A 22133-nucleotide genomic window follows, 5' to 3' on the forward strand; every position below is an offset into this window, starting at 1 on the left:
TGTGAGCTCTGAGCCCAGCACAGAGCACACCTACTGTAATCTGTTCTGCTCTCTTCTGTTTGGCTTCTCTGACCAGATATCCTCAGAGTCTTTGTCTCTACTCTGTGGGTGTCAGGACCCTCCCCAGCCCCATCTTTGAGCTATAATACCTCCTAGTTAACAGACCCAGTAGAAATGTCCTGATCCTTGTCATCCACTGTGGGTGGCACTGTTAATCATGCTTATGACTTCTGAGACCCCTCCCTTCTCTTCTTCCACCCACCAGTGTCTCTCTGAGTCATCTTCATGATTCTCCTTCCTTCCTCTACTGTTTACATTGTAGGCTAGAGCTGGGATCTTGTACTCTTAACCTATACTTTTATTTTTATTAACGAAGATATTACATTTTGAAAAATGATAAAAAAAAAAAAAAACAGGAAATCCTTTTCTGCTATTCCAGTGCAAATGATCTTTCCTTCCATACTCTTTACCCTTTAACCTTCTAAGAATCTGGGGTGTGGCCTGGTAGTGGTGGCTCACACCTTGAACCCAGTACTTGGGAAGTAGAGGCAAATCTAGGGCCAGCCTGGTCTTCAGAGCTAGTTGTAGAAGAGCCAGGACTATACACAGAAACCCTATCTTGAGTAAAAAAAAAAAGAAGGAAGTGAAGAAGAAGGAGGAGGAGGAGGAAGAGGGAGAGGAGGAGGAGAATCTGTAATTTAGACAATTATAACTTATCAATTGGATCAGAGGCTATTGTGTGATGTGTTCTTTCATGTGGCAACTTAATTGAGTTCAAGAGATTGTATGGTGGCAGGAAGCACCGGGCTGCCACAGAATTGGGGTGTGTATGCCCGGCATGGTGAAAACTAGCCAAGAGAGCTGTGAGTGAGGGCAGGGCAGCCTGACAGGGTGCCATGTTGGAATGGCTGGAGGACAGCAGGTCAGAAAGTACTTGCAGGCAGCGTGGAGCCATGAGATAAATTAACGCTAGTTCCAATGGCCTGCTGGAGCCAGAACCATCAAAAGGGAACAACCACCAGGGTAGGGGTGGAAAGGTTCCACCACCTTTTTTATTTTTATCACAACAGACAATTACTACTTTTGTCATTGATTTTCCTATACCTGGTTACATCCAGCACTGTCAAAGGATTACAGTGGAAGGCCTCCAAGTTTGCTGTCTTAACAAATATTAAGTTGAGGCATTCGTACCACACATAGCTATAAGTTTGTTGATTTGGAGATGTAATCTGCTCTACCGCTTAAGGATTCATTCCACTAGTCTCAGAAATGTTCTGGGTTTCTTGTTTTGTTTTGTTTTGTTTTTACCTTCCTTCCCAATATTAGTAATCATAACAAAAAGTGAAGCGCAGGGTACGTGTATAGTATTGAAGATCCCGAAAAAGAAATTAAGAAATTTGGATGCATGCTTTTTTGACAGAATTATGCAACTTAGAGTTGTAAAGTTGAACTAAGCAGTATGTTTTCCCTTTGCCTGAAAAGGCAAACTCTTGTTCCATAGAAAGAGATAACAATAATAGTAATGATAAATTTAAATAACAAATAAATCACATATGATTTTTAAAAAACTACTAAGTAGCCCATCCTGACAGATAAAAATTACTACATCCTTAGATAATTTCAATGCCTGACCAAAATCTACTTTACAGACTTTGAAGATTTGTCTGTGGATGGATACACAGTGAAAGCCAGAGTGTTGGTATCTCAATGGAAAATACCTCCATCCATTTCAAAACACATTTATGCTAAATCGCTTAGCAGTCATGTCCAGTCTGTTGCATTTACAGAACCTGAGTAAGAACGGTAGAACTTCAGGTCTCATTCTAGAAACTGAAGTGCAAAATGCAAAGCATTCACTTTCATTCTGACTCAACTAGAAGACTTGTCAATGTAACAGGGTCTATAGTGTGAAGGTCACACCGCCTGCTAGGTCTCCCCTGGGTCCCTGGGTAAGCAATCAGTGCCCCTATCCTCTTGCCATTGTTTCTAGTCCAGCCTGAGACTCACCCAGCTTCTCTACTTCCATCACCCTCCCAAAAAACATGTCTGAGTCCTCTAAGAACCTCGAGAAAGTACTTTGCAAGTGCAGTTTCCTAGAAGAAAAGAAACTGAGTTTGCAATGATTGATTGAGTGATTTAGCCTGAGTAGGGTAAGAGCCAGTCTTTCCCACGTTCTCCAGAACACAGAGAAAGAAGGGACCACACTGACTTCCTCAATTCCCTTAACATGACTTTCATTTCCTTTGGGTAATTTACATTATATAGTTTTTCAGAAAAAGGGCACTTCCCCCCCCCCCATCTCTCTCTCTCTCTCTCTCTCTCTCTCTCTCTCTCTCTCTCTCTCTCTCTCTCTCTCTCTCTCTCTCTCTCTCTCTCTGTCTCTGTCTGTCTCTCACACACACACAAGTGAATTGAGAGTACAAACCATTTTCTTAAACTAATGATGTCTCTAGTCCTTTAACAAATTAATGTAGAAACACTTGAGTGGGCCTAATCAGATTATGATAAGCACTTTGGAAAATCAAGGTAGAACCTGGAAAAATCCGTACTCTGAATCTTTAGAGGTTTTTGTTTTGGCTACTGCATTGAAAATTTTGAGAGTGTATCTACTGAAAATGAAGTGGTGAATCTACTGAAATCGTGGAAACTTTTGCCACTGTAGTATTTTTCAGCTACACGTTTTTCAAAGGTTTGTTTGTAGTTTTAATTACGCGTGTATCTGTGTGTGTCGTGGGGCTGTGCACAGGAGCACCAGTGCCAGCGGAGGGCCCCTGATCCTCTGCTGCTGAGTTAACAGGTATTTGTGAGCACCTCAAAGTCAATACTGGAAACCAAACATAAGCCCACTGCGCTTCTAACCATGGAGCCCTCTCTAGGGTCCCATAAACCACTTATCTTTTATTGTTGAATTGATAATACTAACCATATCAAATTAAGTGAAGTTTAATAAAGAAAAACAAGCCCCTTGTGTTATCCAATTCTCAAACCGTAACAGAGTTTAAATATCATACCATGATCACAAAAGGCTTTTCTGTACACTCCATGTCCTTCCTCTTCTTACAAATATCACTTCCATCCTCTCTGAAATGTCAAGGTCCCAGAGTGGCAGCGGCCACCTGAAGACATTAGAACTGAGAGGCTGCAAAATTGCCATGGGGATGGTTGGTACCTGCCCAAGGCAGATCCATTCCAGAGCCGGTGTATAATCGTCGGTGACATGAAAGAACTGTCCTCCCAAATGCACCTGTTAGCCTGCTTCAGTCAAACTCATGCTTGGTCCATAAATAAGCCTAAAAGGCATTATGAATGTGTCGGGAGTGCTGGGTGATTGATCTGTGTAGCGTCTATCATGAAAATAGACCAAAGGTACCAGGATTGCTTCCCTGTGGAAATCATGGTGGTAAATTGCCCTTCGTGTCCCTGTTCCAGGCCTTGCTGATCAAATTGTGGATGTAACAACTTCACAGACTGAACTTTCAGTCTCTTGAGGTCTCCGATGTCTTTCCTCAGAGTGGATATACAACTGTGCCTTGCTCCGCTGTGCAGTCTCATGAATGGGCTCCCACAGGGATGGCCCTGCTGTCAGCCTTTCCCAGCCCTGACTTCTAAGGCTTGCTACTGTTCAAAAGTCCAGCTGGAAATGCTTTTGTGTTAGCTTGAAAGGAAAGGCAGGAGTGCCAGTGTTGGGACATAACCTGCCATTAAGGTTGAAGTGACAGATTTAGGCTAATGGGGGGAAAGTCTTAGACCAATCTCCCTGTGAAAGTTTGCTAGCAAAGTCCTTGGGCAGTTTTTAGCCCACCTAACCTCTCCTGTGTGTGCCACAAGGTTCAAACACCAACTAGACCACATGGACCAGGTAGGCAGAAGAACCCTGTGTTACTTTTCTGTCTGTCCTTCGCTGTTCACAAATATTTAGCCATGTACCACCAAGTCGCAGGTAGTGAGGGTGGCAGGGTTCTTCCTTCACAGCGCATGAGATACAGAACCAGGAAGCACAGATACACATGTCACTGTAACATCTTCTCACCTTGACATCAGCGGGGCAGTCAGCTTCTCATTTGTGTCTGAGTTTCATAGAATCACAGATCCTCCACTCCAAGCCCATACATCCACATAGGTGTTATTATAACATATATCTGCAGTTATTGTCTTCACTGAAGGCTATACAGTAACCTTGGACATTGTTTATGGGAAAGCTTTACATATTACTGTTTATAGAATGCTTTAGACACGCCTGAGGAATCTAAGCTTTTTCATATTTAATATACAGTGAGTTCATCATAACTAGCTGATCGATCATATTTGCTTCTTATGATCAAAACACATTGCCTATATGTATGAAATTCTGAAGGAATTAATATAAAATGTTTTTAAAGTAATAATAGATCTATTTTTGTACTAACCCTTTTTATAATGAAAGAGGCTAGAGGAAGTTTCTGCCTTTGGTATTAAATTTTATGCTATTAAGTTTCACAGGTTGGACAAAGACTTGAGCTGTGCCAACAACCACACAAAAAGCAAAGGTCTTTTGTAAGCACAAGACACTCACCGGTTACTTCTAGTATCACCCAGACTTGGCCTCAGCCCAGACTGTTAGCTCAAACCCTAAAAATAAACACCTATTAATCAGCGAAAGGCAACATGGGAGGACCAGTCCTCTGACTGAAGGACCTAAGTCTAACCTCGGCCAGTGGCTCATCTGGTCACTTAGGATGAAGCATGGACAGCCAGAAACGTCTGTGGGGGGAAACAAGTGTCAAACCTAACTGCACGTTTAAAGTAACCCTGTAACTGCTCCCCACATTGAGTTACAGGCTTTTCACTTGGTGACATCAAAGCACTGCCCAACCCCGCCGCTTTGTGGGCTCCATTCTAGAGCTAGCTGGTGAGGGGAAGCTGCAGGTTCCCTCAGCCTCCAAGGCCAGCTCTGCCTTGTCTGACTTTTAATCAAAAAACAATCAGAAGGGAACTCACGCCTGGACGTCCTTATCATCATAAAATTCAGCTAATGATTTCTTGTGACGTTCAGTAAAGTTGCCGCGTACCTCACTAAAGGGAACCGTTCCTGTTCACCTTGTGCCCACTGACTTCTCAAAGAATACAAATCAGAGAACGCGGAGCTGTGGGGGAAGTGTTTATATACACGGCTTTGTCTCAGCCACTCAGGAAAGGTGAGCCTGCAGTATAGTATAGTTTTCAGATTTTTTTTTTTTGAATGGCAGTCTCTTTTTTTCTGTAAGTGGTGGGAGTGAGGAGGGGACCGTTTGTTTTAGTGTACACATTTCTTTAATGTGTTTACCCCCAAATAAGTGAGCTGCAGTAGATACTTCGGCCCCACACAAAGTAAATATTTAACTCAGGGATTCCACACAGAAATGAGCCTGGAGTATTTAGGTTTTAAGCAAGAGGACTGCCCTTGGGCAGAAAGAGCTGCCAACATTCCTCTTGCAGTTGATACTCTCTTTGGCCCTCAGAACAGCTTCCTCTGAGGTGTTGTTGGTCCTCTGCCCCCATCAGCCCTGCTTCCTCACACCCCACTGGTCCAGCTGTGTTTTCTGAAGGATCACTGTCTTGCTGTGGTGAGAATCTTCTGCAGTCATCCGCATCTGTCTCTTCACTTTCTTTTTCCTCCTCACTCTTGACGTCAAGAGTTTCCCTGAAGACCACTGTCCCCTCTGCTCAGAGCCCTCTCTGGCCTTCCCAGATAGAGTCCTTCTCCAAGCCATAGCACAGCTGTTTTGAATCTATCTTCTTCTATGCTCGTTTTTGGACCTGCGCATACTGCTGGGAACCCCTGAGAAGGCAGTGTCTCTCCTAATGTCTTGTTTCTACCTGGCAGCTTTCTCCGGGAGGCAGAAGACTTAGCTCTCCCCATTTATGATGAGACGGAATCTAGCTGCTCACTGCTGGTGGGAGGTGGAACTGTTTCATCTACACCTACCAATCCCTTCCTTGCAATCCTATCTACTTTCTGTGTTTGATTTTGAGCATTTCACCTCTGACAGCCTCGGTTTCCTCAGCTGTCACATCACAAGAATGCACTGTCTGAGAATGGCTATATCACTGTACAGTTTATAGAAATACAGTGAGAGCTATGAAACACTGTGCCATCACCACTGAGGAGTAGAGCCAGGTCACTAACATCATCCTGTCCAAACAGGTTCTGTACTCACTGTGAGTCCTGGGACACCTACTGTAAAATCAGGAGGCTAAGTTCTAGCTCCATATTTCTTTCCTATAATTGTCTGACAGAACGACTTCATTAACCTCGAGGAAACAAAGGCAGCTTTAGAAGTCAGTTCTGGCCACCAGGCCTCCTAAGACCTTATTCTCTCTCTGTCTCTCTGTCTCTTTGTCTCTCTCTCTCTCTCTCTCTCTCTCTCTCTCTCTCTCTCTCACCCACACACACACACACACACACACACACACACACACACACACACACACATTCACTCCCTCCACACCAAAGGCCAGCTTCAGTCAGGACGGGGCTAACCCCAAACTTCAGCTATAACTGTTCCTCCAGTTATCTGGGGATTTTTGTTATTATTTTTGCTTCCCTTTCTAGAGACATTATATAATTCTTTTAAAATGGTTACGCAAGCCTGAGAGATAGCTCAATCAGTAAGTGCCTATTCTGCAAGCCCGAGAACCTGAGTTCAGATCCACCACCCGCACAAAACCCAGATGCAGCTGTACATATCTGTAATTCAAGCACTAGGTATTCGAAATGCAAATCTCTGAAGCCCATCAGCCAGCCAGCCTAGTGAAACCAATGAGCTACAGGTTTGTTAAGAAACATCTGGGAATAAAATGGAACAGAGACTGAACAAGTGGCCAACCAATGACTACTCCAACCTGGGATCCATCCCCTATCACCAAACCCTAACACTATTACTTATGCTATGTTGTGCTCACAGACAAGAGGCTAGCGTGGCTGTCCGCTGAGAGGCTGTACCAGCAGCTGACTGAGATGTAGATACTCACAGTGAGAACTCCTGTGAAAGAGTTAGCGGAACGATTGAAGGAGCTGAAAGGGATAGCAATCCTATCAGAAGAGCAACAGTGTCAACAAACCTGGACCTCTGGGAACTCCCAGAGACTGAGCCAACAACCAAAGAGCATATATAGCCTGGGCTGAGGCTCCCCGCACATATGTAGCAGAGGATTGCCTTGTCTGGCCTCAGTGGGAGAGGATGCACCCACTCTAATCCTGTAGAGACTTAATGCTTCAGAGAGGAGGGATACTAAGGGGGGCACCCTCTTAGAGGTGAAGGGGAGAGGGTATGGGGGAGCATTTGGGATGTAAATAAATAAAAATAATTAATAATAATAATAATAAAAGTAAAGAAGCCCTGTCTGAACTAATAATATAGATATTGATCAATATTGACCTCTGACTTTGACACACACATGTATATACATATGAACACAGACATACACATGCAAAAAACTGTAAAAGATGCTTTTTTATCTATAGCTTTATCGCTATAAGGAGCAATATTAAGCATGCCACCATGACTGGCATTAAGTGTATAATTTTAAGCATATTCGCAATATTGTACAGCAAATCTCTAGAACTTCTTTATCTTGCAAAACCAAAACTGTGGCCTCTCCTGCTCTTGGCATGTACACTTTCTGTGCCTGTGATATTTTTTGTTTTTTGCACTGAGATCCTTTACATGGCTGAATCATGTCAACAACATACTCAGGACTTCCCGCCCTCTCTACGATTGAGCAGTCTTGTGACATGTAACAGGACTTCTTTTTTTTAAGGTTGAATAATTTTCTATTGTTGTGTTCCATACTTTTTCTATCCATTCATCTGTCCTTTGGGACCATCTGAGTCGTTTTGTTCTCTTGTTTTCAAAGGAACATTGAAACCATTCATTATAAAGAATCATTAGTGTTAAGAAGACTTCAAAATAGTGACCACAGGAAGCGTAGTTTGGATGGTGCAGTGAAACTGCATGACATCACCCTGAATTTGGTTTGTGTAGCCCTTCTTTGTGTGACTTGGGACATAAACACAGAACTGTGTATGGTGGTGCCCAGTCACCAAGAGCAGGAACCTGTAGAGAAAGGACGCTTTCATCCATGGCATCACGGCAGTTTTCTCTCTAGTCTCAGAGTCTCCTGGACACAGGAAGCACCAGTTCTTATTTTCAAAGGCAGGAACAACTAACAGAGCGGCCACCCTACCCCATGGCTCCAGAGCTGAGCAAATGGCCACATAGGACTCACAGCTGCTCAGGATCTTGCAAATGGGTGACAATAGACAAGTACTAGTTAAAGCTAACTTATTCTCATACCTTGAATTACAGGACACACTGTACCAGTGGGGAAACTAAGACACGAAAAATTTTTTTTAAAAAAGGCTATATCAGTAGACCTTTCTTGCATCACATATTGACTGTGAAAGAGTCTTTGTCAAAGCAACTGCGTTAAAGGGAAGACCCTTACTTTAAGACTGGAAGGGAGAGAGGTTGGAGCCAGGCTTCAAGGATCAGAATATCTGGGAGAATCACATCACAGGAGAGAGGATGATGCCGTGATGTGTGCCTTAGGGAAGCAGCACTGTGGGTCAGGTCTGGATTAGCATCTCAGTTGGACAGCGTCTTGCTTTATCTCCTTCCATAGGTAATCTTGCTTGTGTTGACCTGTTTTACTTCAGCTTGACAGCCTACAGCCTTTCCAGAAGAAATGACTCCAAAAGATCAGGCTGTATGCAGACAAGCCTACAGGGCATTTTTTTTTTTTTAATTAGTGATTGATGAGAGGAGAGCCCAGCCCATTATGGTCCTGGATTCTGTAAGAGCAGGCGGATGAGGAGCAAACCAGCAACAGTAAGCAGCACCCCTCCGTGGCCTCTGCATCAGCTCCTGCCTCCAGGTTCCTGCCCTGTTTGAGTTCCTCCTGACTTCCTTCCGTCAGTGAAGAAAAGTGATGGGGTGAAAGTATAAGCCAAATAAACACTTTCTTCCCCAAGTTGTTTTAGTTATGGTGTTTCACCAAAGCCATAGGCACCCTAACTCGTACACCAGCCTCCCTACCTCTACTTCCTGTTTCCAACCAGCACTTCTACCTGGCAGGCTCATTGCAAGTACTGAGATCACGTGTACAACATATTTAACATAGGACCAGGCTCATAGTAAATGGCTAAGCATTAGTAATCCTCTTCTTCATCATAACCAGTTCCTCACAACCTTATGATCCTTGCTCAGCAAATATGGTACTACTACAAGTGGTACAGAGATACACGTGCAAGCAAAATGCCCATAAAATAATAAAATTTAAATGGGGCTGCTATTACCAACCCATTGGGGTTTTGCTTTAAAAGACATAAAGCAAACAAAGATCTTGACAAGAATTTCTGGGACATATCAAAGATTTGATTAATACCAGTAGGCTCTTAGGATTGAGAATATGTGTTTATAATTACTGCTGATATCACTTTAGTCAAAGAAACAGTCAAACAAATAGTTTGTATCTTCTACCAGTCTCACAGTTTCTAGCATGCCAGAAAAATGACTGGAGTAAACTCTATCCTGGGTCAACCGCAGGGGCATTATACCGAGTAGAACACCATACTTTGGTTATATTAGAAAGAGAAGCAGTTGGTCCTTGGGCTCCTAAAGCCCAGGACTGATGAGTTCTGCCCTTCCTATAGGAGCAGCCCTGCCACTAGCCTCCAGTGTCCTCCTGGTCCTGATGGTGCCTGCACCCCATGGGCCTTTTCAGCCCCTCAGCAGTGTCCCTTCACTGGGTAATATCCCTAGCTCATGGCTTCTTTCTATGACCCCAGCACTAATTAAGCTAAACCTCACCAGCTTGCACCTTCGCTGACTTAAGTTTTTCAGCAATAAAATTGACCTTTCAAGTTCACATTGCCAATTTCCACCTTGCATTCCTTTTTTCTTTTTATTTCTGTTCTGACATTTTATTGCATATGACTGTTTATGGGGGAAGGCAGGTTATGAACACATTGAAAGCCTCATACCAATATATAGAAGCCATATGATTCTTATTTAAAGAGCTCTGTAGGAAACAATGGAAAGATCAACTTGTGTGCCTGTGTGTGTGTGTGTGTGTGTGTGTGTGTGTGTATAGATAGATAGATAGATAGATAGATAGATAGATAGATAGATAGATAGATAGATAGATAGACTGACTGACTATATTATTGCTTTGAAAAGTGACACTGAGGCCTGCAGGGCTCTCCTAACTTGTGTGAGTCAGCACTCCAGGATGTATTTATTGTTCAAAGAGGACAAAGCCTGTGTCCCTCCTGTATCTGTTCACTGTAATAGTTTGATATCTCTTCCTTCATCTTAAACACCTTAAGGTATTTGGAAAAAGAAATAAAAATAAAACAGGGGTGGGAACAGTGGCTCTTCATTTTGACTGATGTTTTTACAACCTTATCATCTAGATAAGAGCTACGGTAAACAAAAGCCTACCTACATGGATTGTATTTAAAAAGAACTAAAAACCACCCGTGTGCAGCAGTGGGCTTCAGGGGGTTTGGGGGTGTTTTGGTTTGCTTTGCTTTGCTTCTTAACAACTAATTCCCACAAGCCCTAAGACTAAAAGCCTCCAACAGTAGTCCTTCCAGGAACGAGTACTTTTGGTTTCTCCCAGGCCAAAGACCACTCTACAAAGCACAGGGACCTACCAGCATTTACAGCAAACAGACAAGGTCACCGTAGCCCTATTTCAAGGCTTATTCTCTTGCTCTTAAAAGACAGATTCTCTTCCCTATGTGGCAAACTTACTAACAAAAATGTTGTTAGGGGGTCGACTTGGGGTATGGGTGTGCAGGGTCTTACAACAGAGGTGTGCATTTGCACACTCACACCCAATTAAACAAACATCGACAGAGTCCTGTGTGCCCTGTAATATGAGCAGTCCTCAGACAGCTTATATTCTGAAAGTTCGTGTTTGACAGCTATCAAACATATTTATACGAGTGAGAATGTGTGTGTGTGTGTGTGTGTGTGTGTGTGTGTGTGTGTGTGTGTGTGTGTGTGTGTGTGTGTGTTTGGCTTCTAATTTGTTTTCTCATTTCCAGCATTTTCTTCCATGATGGAAAACGGAACAGTTTTATTTGGGGGGATGTTGTAGGGGTGGGGAGATGATTTGTTTAGCCAAAGAGATTTTCCTTATCATGAAATACTTGCTGTAAAGAACAGACAATTTAACTATCCATTTAGAGCAAATTGGGATCTTGCATACCTGAAGCCTTGTATCACACTTGCTTAATGATAGATTTATAGGGCAAGTGCACATCAGCCTTAATCCCTTAGTTATTTGACTTTGCCAGGGATGAAGACTCTGATTTTTTTAAAGCAGACTTTTATACATTCAGAACCTATAAATCTCCTAGTGCCTTGAGATAAATGTCTCACTGAACTCTGAGTTACCCTGTGATCTTTAGCGAACTGAGTCAAAGTAGAAGAAACTCCATATGTCTTATTCCGAACAATAAAAGTCCACATGAGGGGGAAGCAATTGCAGAAGCAGCGTTTGTGTAATAAACTATTTAGTATGCATCTCTAATATCCAAGAAGTTGGACAGAAGTTGGGAAATAACCATAGGACTTACCAGAGTGAATCCGTGAGCAGAGTGGTCGGAACCAGCCTGGCCGCGGGTAGTCAGCCCAGGCTTTGCCAATCCAGTGATCACTATCCATTATGCCTGTCATATCAATTATGAATTCTCTGACACCAAACACTAAATCAGCTGAAATGATGGGTTTGCCTTTGGCGTGTTTCCCTGGGGAAATAACTGAGAAAACATGTAATAATTCACACAACCAATTTTGTAAACCACCCCCAACTTTTGGAAGAAGGCTGGGAATAAATTCTAGGTGGAGAGATGTGATTTGCACCCAAGTGCGCCCGAAGCATGCGCTCATTCTCAGTGCTTTGGCGCTCTCAACGTGGAGGTGACCTTGGCCCAGTGTGAATTTCAAAGGTTTCCTTCTCTCCTTGCCACACTGCGGCTGTGTCATCTTCCCATCCACGGATGTGTACTGCCTCTCGCCCCTGGGATCCTTGTTTGAAATGCACCTGCCTACACTTTCACCAGCCTTAATCACCTCAGAAGATCCCGTCCCAAAGGTTCCCCTGTCTTCTTGGGAACCCTGACCCCACCCTTCATTCTCTCCAGCCCTAATGGAAGTACTGTGGGAATTTAAAGGGATCAAGAGATGAATAAATACAACAGCAATGAAAACTCATCTTTTCTAGGTAGACTTGCCAAATAACACATCATTGATACAGTTATTCTCCTGCGAAACCTTTTGTGTTGGGTTTATTTAGTAAAGTACATGTCCATTTAAATGGAGAATTTGCTTCAACATCGTTATTAAATTCTATGCCACTTAAAGAGAACCTTTCTTTCCTCTCCTGTTGCTTGCTCTACTGTCGAACATGCGAGCGTACATGTAGATTCCTGTCAGGTCAGTTCAGAGGAGCTGACCCAGGCCAGAAGTAAACATCTATCCAAGAAAACAGCAAATAAATACCTTCTCCTTTTGCTCTCTTCCTCTTCTGAAGAAAAAAAAATTAATTCAGTAGAAAGACCTCAAGCATGGCATCTAAGAGTGCCCGACATAGTACAAAGAAACATAGTACAGTTTTCAAGGTAATCTGATGTGGACTTGGAAACATGGAAGAGAATCTCCATGCGAAGGTCTCTCTTTATTCTGTGTGGCATGAAAACCTGAAGTTAATCAGCATGTTATTTACTTTTTATTTTTAATTATATAGAAAATACCTTGCTTAAAAAAGATGAGGTTGTCACTTTTTCTTGTTTTTAGTGAAGGAAATTTAGGTTTACTTTGGTTTGGTTTTAGGGTGTTTTCTTGTTGTCATCCTGGGTTTTGTTTGTTTCTTTTTGTTTTTGAGGCAAATGTTACATAGCCCAAGCCACCCCTGAACGTATTGTGTATGGAAGGCTGGTCTGAAGCCCATGTTCCTCTTCCCACCTTCCCTGTGTGCGGTTCCTGGTGTTCACTATTAGGCCTAGCTTGAAGTTGTATTTTTAAATTCCGTGACTAAGGGTTCTCTTTCTTCAGTTATTTCAATTTACAATCATGATCCTGCCAAGCCAAAAAAAAAAAAAAGGTAAATGAGCCAAGTTATTGTATTTTTATTTCATTCCTAGATGCTGTGAAAAGGGATATTTGCATTGTGTTTTAAATTGACCATAGTGCCAGACTTTATTATGTTATATTACATGATCGCTAATCTGTTATCACTGTACACATATTTACACACAGGCCTAAGGACACATACTTTCCACATAAACACGTGCAGGCATGTTTCACTTGGACTGAAAAGTTATTTACAACTCTGTCTGGAGATACATACAACAGTGATTAACAAGTGCACAGCCAATCTACAACATGCAGATTAAAAACTAAATAAACGGCATAAGAGTTTATTTTAAAACAATTACAAGATGTTTTATATTTCTCCTTCATCTTGAACTCTGTGTTTGAAAACAGTGTCTTCATAAGAACCACATGCAGGTCTCTTGGACTGGGAAACAGGCCGTGTCCAACAACCACATGTCTGCACACATCCTCAGAAGATAGATAGACCCCACACAGCCACTCCGAAGGGAAAGAAAAATGTGCATCTGCATATGTATCATGTGTATGATCCTCGGAATTCTACTTTTTCTAATTTTTTTTTCCATTTCCTAAAGAAGATTTCCTTTCTGATTGACTATGATTTGAAATCAAAGATTTGGGCTGGGAACAGAGATTTTTATCAATACAAGTTGTTTTTGTTGTTTGATGAAGATTCGCATGAAAAGAAACTTTACAAGTCAATCAGTCATACCGTTGTTGTCACCCTCCAACTGAAGCTTAATTGAAATACACAGTGTCTCTCACACACACACACGCACGCACACAAGCACGCACGCGTGCACGCGCATTCATGTATACATAAATATGTGAATCTTTTTCTCATAGAGCTGAAGACATAAATATACCAATTTAACGACACAGGTATGATATATCTCTATAAGAGAGAGAGAGAGAGAGAGAGAGAGAGAGAGAGAGAGAGAGAGAGAGAGATGGAGACTTCACAATACCAACCCTATTCAACAAACCTGAACCTTCTCTGGAAGGGGAAATCTGAACGCTCCACCTCCCAGGCTCCCTTAGCCTCTTTCTTCCTGGGCCTCTTGTAACTTCCTCCAGTCATCTTGATGGCACTCGCTGTGGTAGTGCCTTGCTGAGCTCCTTCACAGTGGAAGCATCTCTCTTCTCTGGACTGGATGCAATGGTCTCTCCATAACTTACTTCCTCCTGATCAACAAGACTTTAAACACCCTTCCTCAAATGCAAACATTTTCTTTTTCTTTTCTAACCAGAGTTATGGGTTGCTCATCCATGTACTTCCTGAATGAAGTTATTCAAATCTGACTGAGTAGCTAGGTAAATGTCAGGTAAAACTATTGAAGAGTGATCCCTCTCAGACAGGTGGCTCCTAGGCCCTGTACCCACTCTGCTTTTTTATCTTTTCCAGGTATCATAAATATTTTTCAAAGTTGAATCTCTGTTAAAAATTCCTGAGTAAACACAAGGGGTAATGAAAGACAGTCAGTATGCTCATTACCAAGAGCAAGCAATGGCGTCAGACTGTTAGCCTGACCTTTTAGTGTCCAACTTTTTTTCATCGGTTGGATGAAGATGACTGTATAAGTAACTACGCTGTCCCTGTGGCGAAACACCATGGCACATCACCATGGAGTGCCGTAGCCACAGGCAGGTGTGGCATCTGGAACAGGCAGTTGAGGGTTTGCATCTTTAATGGCAACCAGAAAGCAGAGAGAACAAACTAGAAGTTATGAGGCCTTTTTCATCTCAAAGCCGGCACCTGGTAAAGTAATTCCTCCAACAGGTCTTTCCCAAACAGCACCACTAGCTGGGAACCGAGTGTGCAAATGCCTGAGGCTGGGAGGAACATTTCTCACTCAAAGCACTGCGATGGCCATGCAGAACTAGTAGGCCTCCCGTTCTCTATAAACTATTGAAAACCAGCTGAAGAATTCTTGCATTTCAGAAGAGCGGAGAGCCACAACAGGGATACCTTTTCATCCCATGAGTTAGCAAATGGAAGCATGTTCTACCTGAATTGGGGACCCACGTTTTCTGATAGACTGGATTTCTCAGGGAGTTGTAGAAAATCTTCACCTGAATCACACAATCAGTGGGGATTATCCCATGTTCTATGAAACATTTGCTGTCTGCAACCCCCCAGACCATCTAAGGATAGCCCAGTTTTTCTGGAAAACTAAGACTTTACTCCCTGAAGGACATTTTTTTAAATGTTCTGGCTGACAGTCTTTAAAAATACTTTGCTGCTTTTACTGCCTTTTTAAAACTGAACAAAATGTCCTCAGCATCTGTTTTTCCTAGACTGTCCCCAGCATCTGCTGAGAGAGACAAAGTCTGTTTGCTCCAACACAGAGCGGCCATGGGCCGTCACTGCTGTGGTTTTTCCTGTCTCTCCCCCAGTCGCCAGTCGTTGATTTCAGCCAACTGGGTGTCCCACCTTAACCTGCCTCTCACACTTTTTGGCCCCAACCCAGACTTCTCATTTGCAGCTTTAGAAGTTCTCTATAACCAAGTGTAACAGCAAATCCACAGAATCAGGGACAAAAAAAAACCAGAAAAATCTTCCGTGTGTAACACCAGCTTCTCAGACACACAGCAAGCATGGGACTGGTGCACAGCCAAGAAGCTCTGACAGCAGGAGACACGGAGTTGCTCAGTAACAGGGGCTTGCCTGGATGTGTATAGTTGGTGCTTACTGATAATCTCCTTCTGTATGGATCCAGGGTTCATCTGTGACTGGAAAAGCCAATCTGTACCAACCAGGACCCTCAGTGCTGCATATGTGAAGAATGAAAGTTGATTATACTCACCCTCGAATCTACAGTGAATATTTGTGTTAGCTATCCATTGCTGTATAGCAATTGTCTATGAAACTGTGGCCTAAAATAACACACATTTTCACAGTCTCGCTGAATTAGCAATAGACATACAGCAAGGCTCTAGACATCACACTTCCTGGCCCCCAACAGCCCTCTGTTTCAATCTCTTCCAGCCTGGAGTAGTGCAGTGTTGGTCTCATATAAAGAGACTAAGGGTGCCTCTTTCTCCATTTCCTAAGTGGCTGAGACCATGCTCAGTTCCTCTTCACTGCATGAGTAGCTCCCGCATAGCAGTTGGCTTCAACACATAAGCAAAAGAAGCCTTCACCAAAATGGAGACCACAGCCTGTGTAGCTTAATCTTAGAAGTGACATCCTGTCACTTTCCTTGCTGGTGAAAACAAATCCTTCGATCCATCTAATATTTACATCATGGTGTCGTGGTTTGAATGAGAATGCTCCCTATAGATTCATGTATTTGAACACTAGTCCCCAGTTGTTGGCACTGTTTGGGGCCATTTGGCAGAGGTGTTGCCTTGCTGGAAGATGTCACTAAGGATAGGCTTTGAGAGTTTAAAGAGTGTTCTAGTTTACTCTCTGCTTCATGCTTGTGTTTAAAGGTGTGAGCTCTGGGCATCCTGTTCCACCTACCACCCCTGCAACTGTCATACCTCCCCGCCATGATAAACACTTAGCCCTCTGGAACCATAAACCCAAGTAAATTCCTCCTTCTATAAATTGCCAGGCCATGGTGCTTTCTCACAGCAACAGAAAAGCATTGGTTGTACAAAGGCCTGAATTTCAACAGGCAGGAGGCACAGCGGGCATTGCTGACGTCTACCTACAATGCCCTCTCTCTTCAGCTCCCTGAGAACTCCAGCTCCACCATCACCGGTGGCTCCGTTCTCCCTGTCCATGACATTGGTGAGCCTTCTCTCAGTAGAGGGAGTTCTGAATGGGGTCTGATGCAGTTGCTAAATGTCTTTCCTTTCAGCTCACTCTTGCTGTGAAGGCAAACCATATGTGCAGGGACAGGTTAGTTACAAGTTTGCTAAGTATTTTCACACATCTTCAATGTGACTAAGTGTTACCCATATCACAGAACTCGCTCTGTGGATGCTGTTCACCTGTGCACAACACATCCAGCAACAGAAAGAAACAGAAGCAATTAGAACAGTTACGAAGCTCTTCTTCAAAACAAACAAAAACAATCTTTGCACCCCATAAGATAACAGCTGTGCTTTTCAATCCCATCGACTTATAAGAAGCAAAGTGACTGAAATCTCCTGTGAATTCTGTTATCAACATTTTAAAAATAAGACAAGATAGATTTCTCCCTCTGCAACTGAGCACAGTGCTTGGTGTATACCCACAGTGTCCCCACAGCCCCTCAAGTCCCTCTGTCCAGGTTTGAGACTGTCCAGATTACAGCCCAGAGTGGGGGTCAAGCATTCTGACAGCCACAGGGTGCCAGTGGATGATGGAAAAGAATCAACCAGGCAGGACAAGACCACGCACAGTGTTATCTTCCATCTGTGTTGATGCACAAAATTCCTGAGGGCTATGTTGTCCTTCCACACATTCAGTGAAGAGGTATGTGTGAAGAAAGTAGTCTCTCTAGAGTGAACCTCCATGATGATCAGGGCATGGCACAGAGCCTTGGCATCCTGGAGTCACAGAGAACAGTGGAGGCCATGGGCAGTCTGAGGACATTAGTTATATCTGAGTGGTGCTGACTGAGCTCCCTGTGGTTGTAGCTAGACCAGTTTCTCAAAAGAAAGGGATTGGGAGGGTTTGTGTACAAATTCATAGTTTGTATATATTAGTTCATTTATTTTTACTGAGACATGATCTCTTGTAGCCCAAGCTGGCTTCAAACCCATTGTACGGTCAATGGTGACTTTCAACTTCTGGACTTCCTGCCCTCACCTCTTAAGTACTGGTATTATAGGCATATGTCACTATACCTTGTTTATATGGTGCAGGTAATCAAACTCTGATCTCATGACTGCCAAGCCAAGACTCTGCTAAACTATAGCCCCAGCCTTTCAAAATCTTAATTAATGAAAGCCAAGCCCTGATTAGTAGATCCTTTCACAGTGGTTTGTAAGGCAACTCCCTTTGTGTTTTCAGATGTTTCAACTATGGGGTGGGAGTGGGGGTATTACATAAAAATCCAAGTCTTGGGCATCTTACAAATCGCCTTGATTCTGCACTTCAGAGACATAGCATAGAGATCAGAGTGGTGGTACATGCATGTAATCTTAACACTTAGGTGGTGGAGGCAAAAGCATCAAGAGGCCAAGGTCATTTTTAGCTACGTGGCAAGTTCAAGGCCAGCCTGAGCTACATGAGAAGAGAGAGGGGGAGAGAGGGCAGGGGCGGGGGTGGGGGAAGGAGAGGAGACGAGACGAGACGAGACGAGACGAGACGAGACGAGACGAGACAAAACACGAATCAACTCCCCAAGAGCCCTCTTGAAATTGGTGTGCTAAGAGCATGCTGCTATGCTTTTCTAGGTCAGGCATGCTCTGATATCCTGGCAGTTCCCCAGTTAGCCTAGGATTTCCCTCTAAGTCAGTTCCAACTGGGAACTGGCAGCTGCTCTCTGTAAACATGGCCCCAGGACTGTCCAAAGCATTTTGGTAGAGTCTAGTTAGCACCAAGTCACTTCCCCTTTTTCTGGTTCAATTCTGCTCCTCTCTCTCCCTATTCAGTTAAATGGATCACTCCACATGCCACTGTACTGTCACAGACAGCCCGGTACTAAGTTTTTAAGACCTTTGCCTTAGTTTCTTCTTTTGTAGAACAGGGAGTGTACTTGAGACTAGTTCATGATGTCACAAGAATTAAGTGAGCTCATATGTTGAAAGTGTTCAGACGTATCTGTGGCACCTGGAATTGTTATGGAAGTATTAAAGCAGTGTGAGTACCAAGTACATGGGACCTGAGGTCTTTCAAATTTGGCTTTCTTTAGGAATTCTGAACATTTACACTGTATAGTGAGATATCTTCTGAGATGGGACAAGGTCTCAAAACAACATTCATGTATGTTTCTATGTACTTTATACACAGAGGCTGAAGGTAATTTTAAACCATATTTTCAGTGCTTCTTCTCTTACTACAACCCACACCCCAAGGTCAGCTGTGGAATTTTCTACCATGGAGTCATGTCAATACCTAGTTCAGAAGAGATGTTGATGTACCTACCTGTTGTCACTGTGATCCGTACATACGTCATCAATGTATTCGTTCCAGGTCATTCTGAATGACTATGTTGATTTCACCAGCACTGCTGTCTCTAGACCACCACTAATGCAGCGGACAGTACTAAGCCGCCAGGACTGCTGTTGTTAACCTCATCCTCCATCTTGTCCCAGAGACTATCTGCCGTGAGCTAGGCACTGTCTTGTATCCCTGAGGAGGTGAATGGAAGTAATATGTGCTCTCTGCCCTCATCTGGCTCCCAGAATAAAAAGAAATGAAGTGATGAAGTACAACACACAAACGACACCCAGTGTTAGTTCCACTGTCTCCTCCTCAATGTCTCTAAGTACCCTAAAGTGGCAGGAAGCCAGAAAAATGCTTAACGCCTTTGTAAAGTTGACATTATTTCATCCCTTCAAGCTCTTGACCTTCCCCATCTTTCTCAAGAGCTATTTGTTAAATTTAACAAGTTGGTGGTTTTTATTCATAAACAGATTACTTGTTCAGTAGTGACTCTCATCCTAGTATCTGTACCTCAAGGAAATACAAACTGCACTGAGGGGACTAGCAATTGTCAAATCATAGTGACCCATGAGAAGGGTCAGACACCATTCATGTGTTCACATGCTAAGTGCCTCTGAGCAGTGGAAGGCCCAGCACCAGAGTGAGCATCCTCCAACCAGGCTCTAAGACATGGTCTCACACATTAGCTCAGGCTAGCTCTATGTGGTCAGCTCCTGCATAAACAATAAACTGCCCAAAGTCTGTCTTACCAACATCTGATAATCCCAGGACCCTGAGCTGCTAAGGAAATCTCAGCGAAGCACAAGGGAGCAGAGCCAGATGCTCTTCTGTCAGTATAGTTCCAAACCTGTCACCTTCTAGAAATCCATATTATCTTTGTCATTTATGAACCGTGTAATGTAAAAGCCCTAGCAGTCCATTTATACAAGAAGTTGTGCTGGTTCATTTTTACCTAATCAGATGAAGTTTTTCATTACAGTGTTTGGGCTCATGCGAGCACTGGTGTTTTCTAACTCCCACAAGAACCGTAAAGATAGAGACGGTAGAGTCCTGGCAGTTGTGTGAATGCATCCAGGCTGCTGTGTTTTGGGCACCTTGGTCCTGAACCATCACTCGAAATCGTCAGGTTCACAGTCCTGCCAAAACCTCTGTGCTTGCCAGATTTCAGCTGTTGCCTCGTGGGCGAAACAAGCCGTTTTCTTGAGCATGGAGGTGTTCCCCAGCCTGGCCTCTCTGACTAGAAAGGGCCATTTTCATAAAGAGCTGTCATGCTCCGAGTCCTTTGCCTTGTGATTTAGCTGTTGAGGGGAAGTGCAGGCTGCTGTTGCTTGCCCAGTGCTGGTGATGTGTGTTTTTTGTTTTATTAAATCTTTAAAATACTGGGCTTGCTTTTTACGATGCCCGTATATTCTTTTGTTCTTCTCCATGACTGGCTAGATCACGCTTTTGCTCCCTTAGTAAAAATATTAGTGCCTTTCTGAAGAACACTGTGGTCTCCAGTGTGGCTGCCTAATAAAGTGGAGAAATGTATGGAGCTTGCTATCAGATTCATGGAGGCCTTGCTGCCAGTGTATTACAATGGGATGGTTTAGGGCCTGTGCGAGCGAGCGAGGCCCATGGACATGCAGGTCATTTGTCTGTTACCAGATTTGCCTTGATAACTCTGACATCATTTGGAACAACTCTCAAAACTCTTTATGAAGTTTAGCTACACAATGGTTTATGTTCCCATTGTGAACAGAGTGCCGTGTGTGTGGTACGTGGATGTGGGTGTGGGTCTGTTTGTCATTGCTAAGAAACAATTTGTTAGATAGAAGCCAGCTCTTGTCTAGGTATGAGCTTGGGTATTCAAGTCTTGGTGCTCACCCTCAGTTCACAAGGAACCTAATTCTTCTACTTCAAAGAAAGCTTTTCCTTGAAGATGCTGAGGAAGAAAAGAGCATCACCACCCTTCCCTAAACTCTCACAAGGCCCAATTCAGAAGATTGTCCCTACTCAGAAGAGACTCAAAAAGGTTGAATTAATCTTGACTACAACTAGGCTTACCCACCGATGTGAATCCCCAAGTAAGCCAGCCCATGACATCCAACTGAACTTGTTCACGTGCATTACAGTGTCTCTTAGCCCATCCTGTACTGTTAGTTTTGGCAAGTCCGCCACAGCGGATAATAAATCATGGAAGGCAAAAGCTTTTGGCCTAGCTTCGTTCAGCCTGCTGTAATGTTAGAATACAAAAAGCAGTTCTGTTTTTACACATCCTTTCACTAACCCAACATTCATAATTTATGATTTCACTGTAAAATTCCTGCAACACTACACCAAAAGTAGCCCTGCCCTTTAATTAAGTTCTCTCGGCAGAGAAAACGTGAAACTCATGCGCAAAGGGTCTCTCTGTGCCTGGTGATTGATAGCAATTACTTCTTTATGAACCCTGCCTAAAGGTCTCAACTTCCTGATGGGTGAAGTCGGCTGTAGGGCCACTTCCTGGGTGTGCCTGGCAGGGATCAGTGGCTGCCAACAAAACCGAAGATAAACTCACTCCGGGAGCACAATGTAGACGTTGAGCTTTTAAGCCTCCCTCTGTCCATCCATAGTGAGTTACAAGTCTCTGTGACTGTCCCTTGTTTCTGTGGTCACTTACAATTCAATTCCATATCACTTCCTCACTTTCATAGAGGTCTTTTTGAGACATCCTAGTTTGACACATATTTTATCTTCCTAAATTGCAAATAATATCAGGAGATATTTCTGGCCACAGTGATACTTGAATTAAACATGATAGCCAGAGAGAACCTCAGGCTGTCCCACTGTTCTAAGCTCTTTTGCAGATGTTATGAGATAGCCCAGATCGGCTTCAGGCTAACAGACCCTCCTGCCTCCACCTGCTGAGGGCTTTAAAAGTAGACAAGTTTGATTTTTAAGATAGTACCAGGGAATATTAG

The 22133-nt window shown here is 43.3% G+C and overlaps 1 protein-coding gene across 1 annotated transcript in view; it reads left to right on the plus strand.

Annotated features, from left to right (window-relative positions):
* Positions 1–22133, plus strand: part of C5H15orf41 (chromosome 5 C15orf41 homolog) — a 198785-nt gene that overhangs the window by 175839 nt on the left and 813 nt on the right. The gene's annotated exons all lie outside the window — the stretch shown is intronic.

This window comes from Rattus rattus, chromosome 5 (genome assembly GCF_011064425.1).
Source record: "Rattus rattus isolate New Zealand chromosome 5, Rrattus_CSIRO_v1, whole genome shotgun sequence".
In the NCBI taxonomy this organism is placed as follows: Eukaryota; Metazoa; Chordata; class Mammalia; order Rodentia; family Muridae; genus Rattus; species Rattus rattus.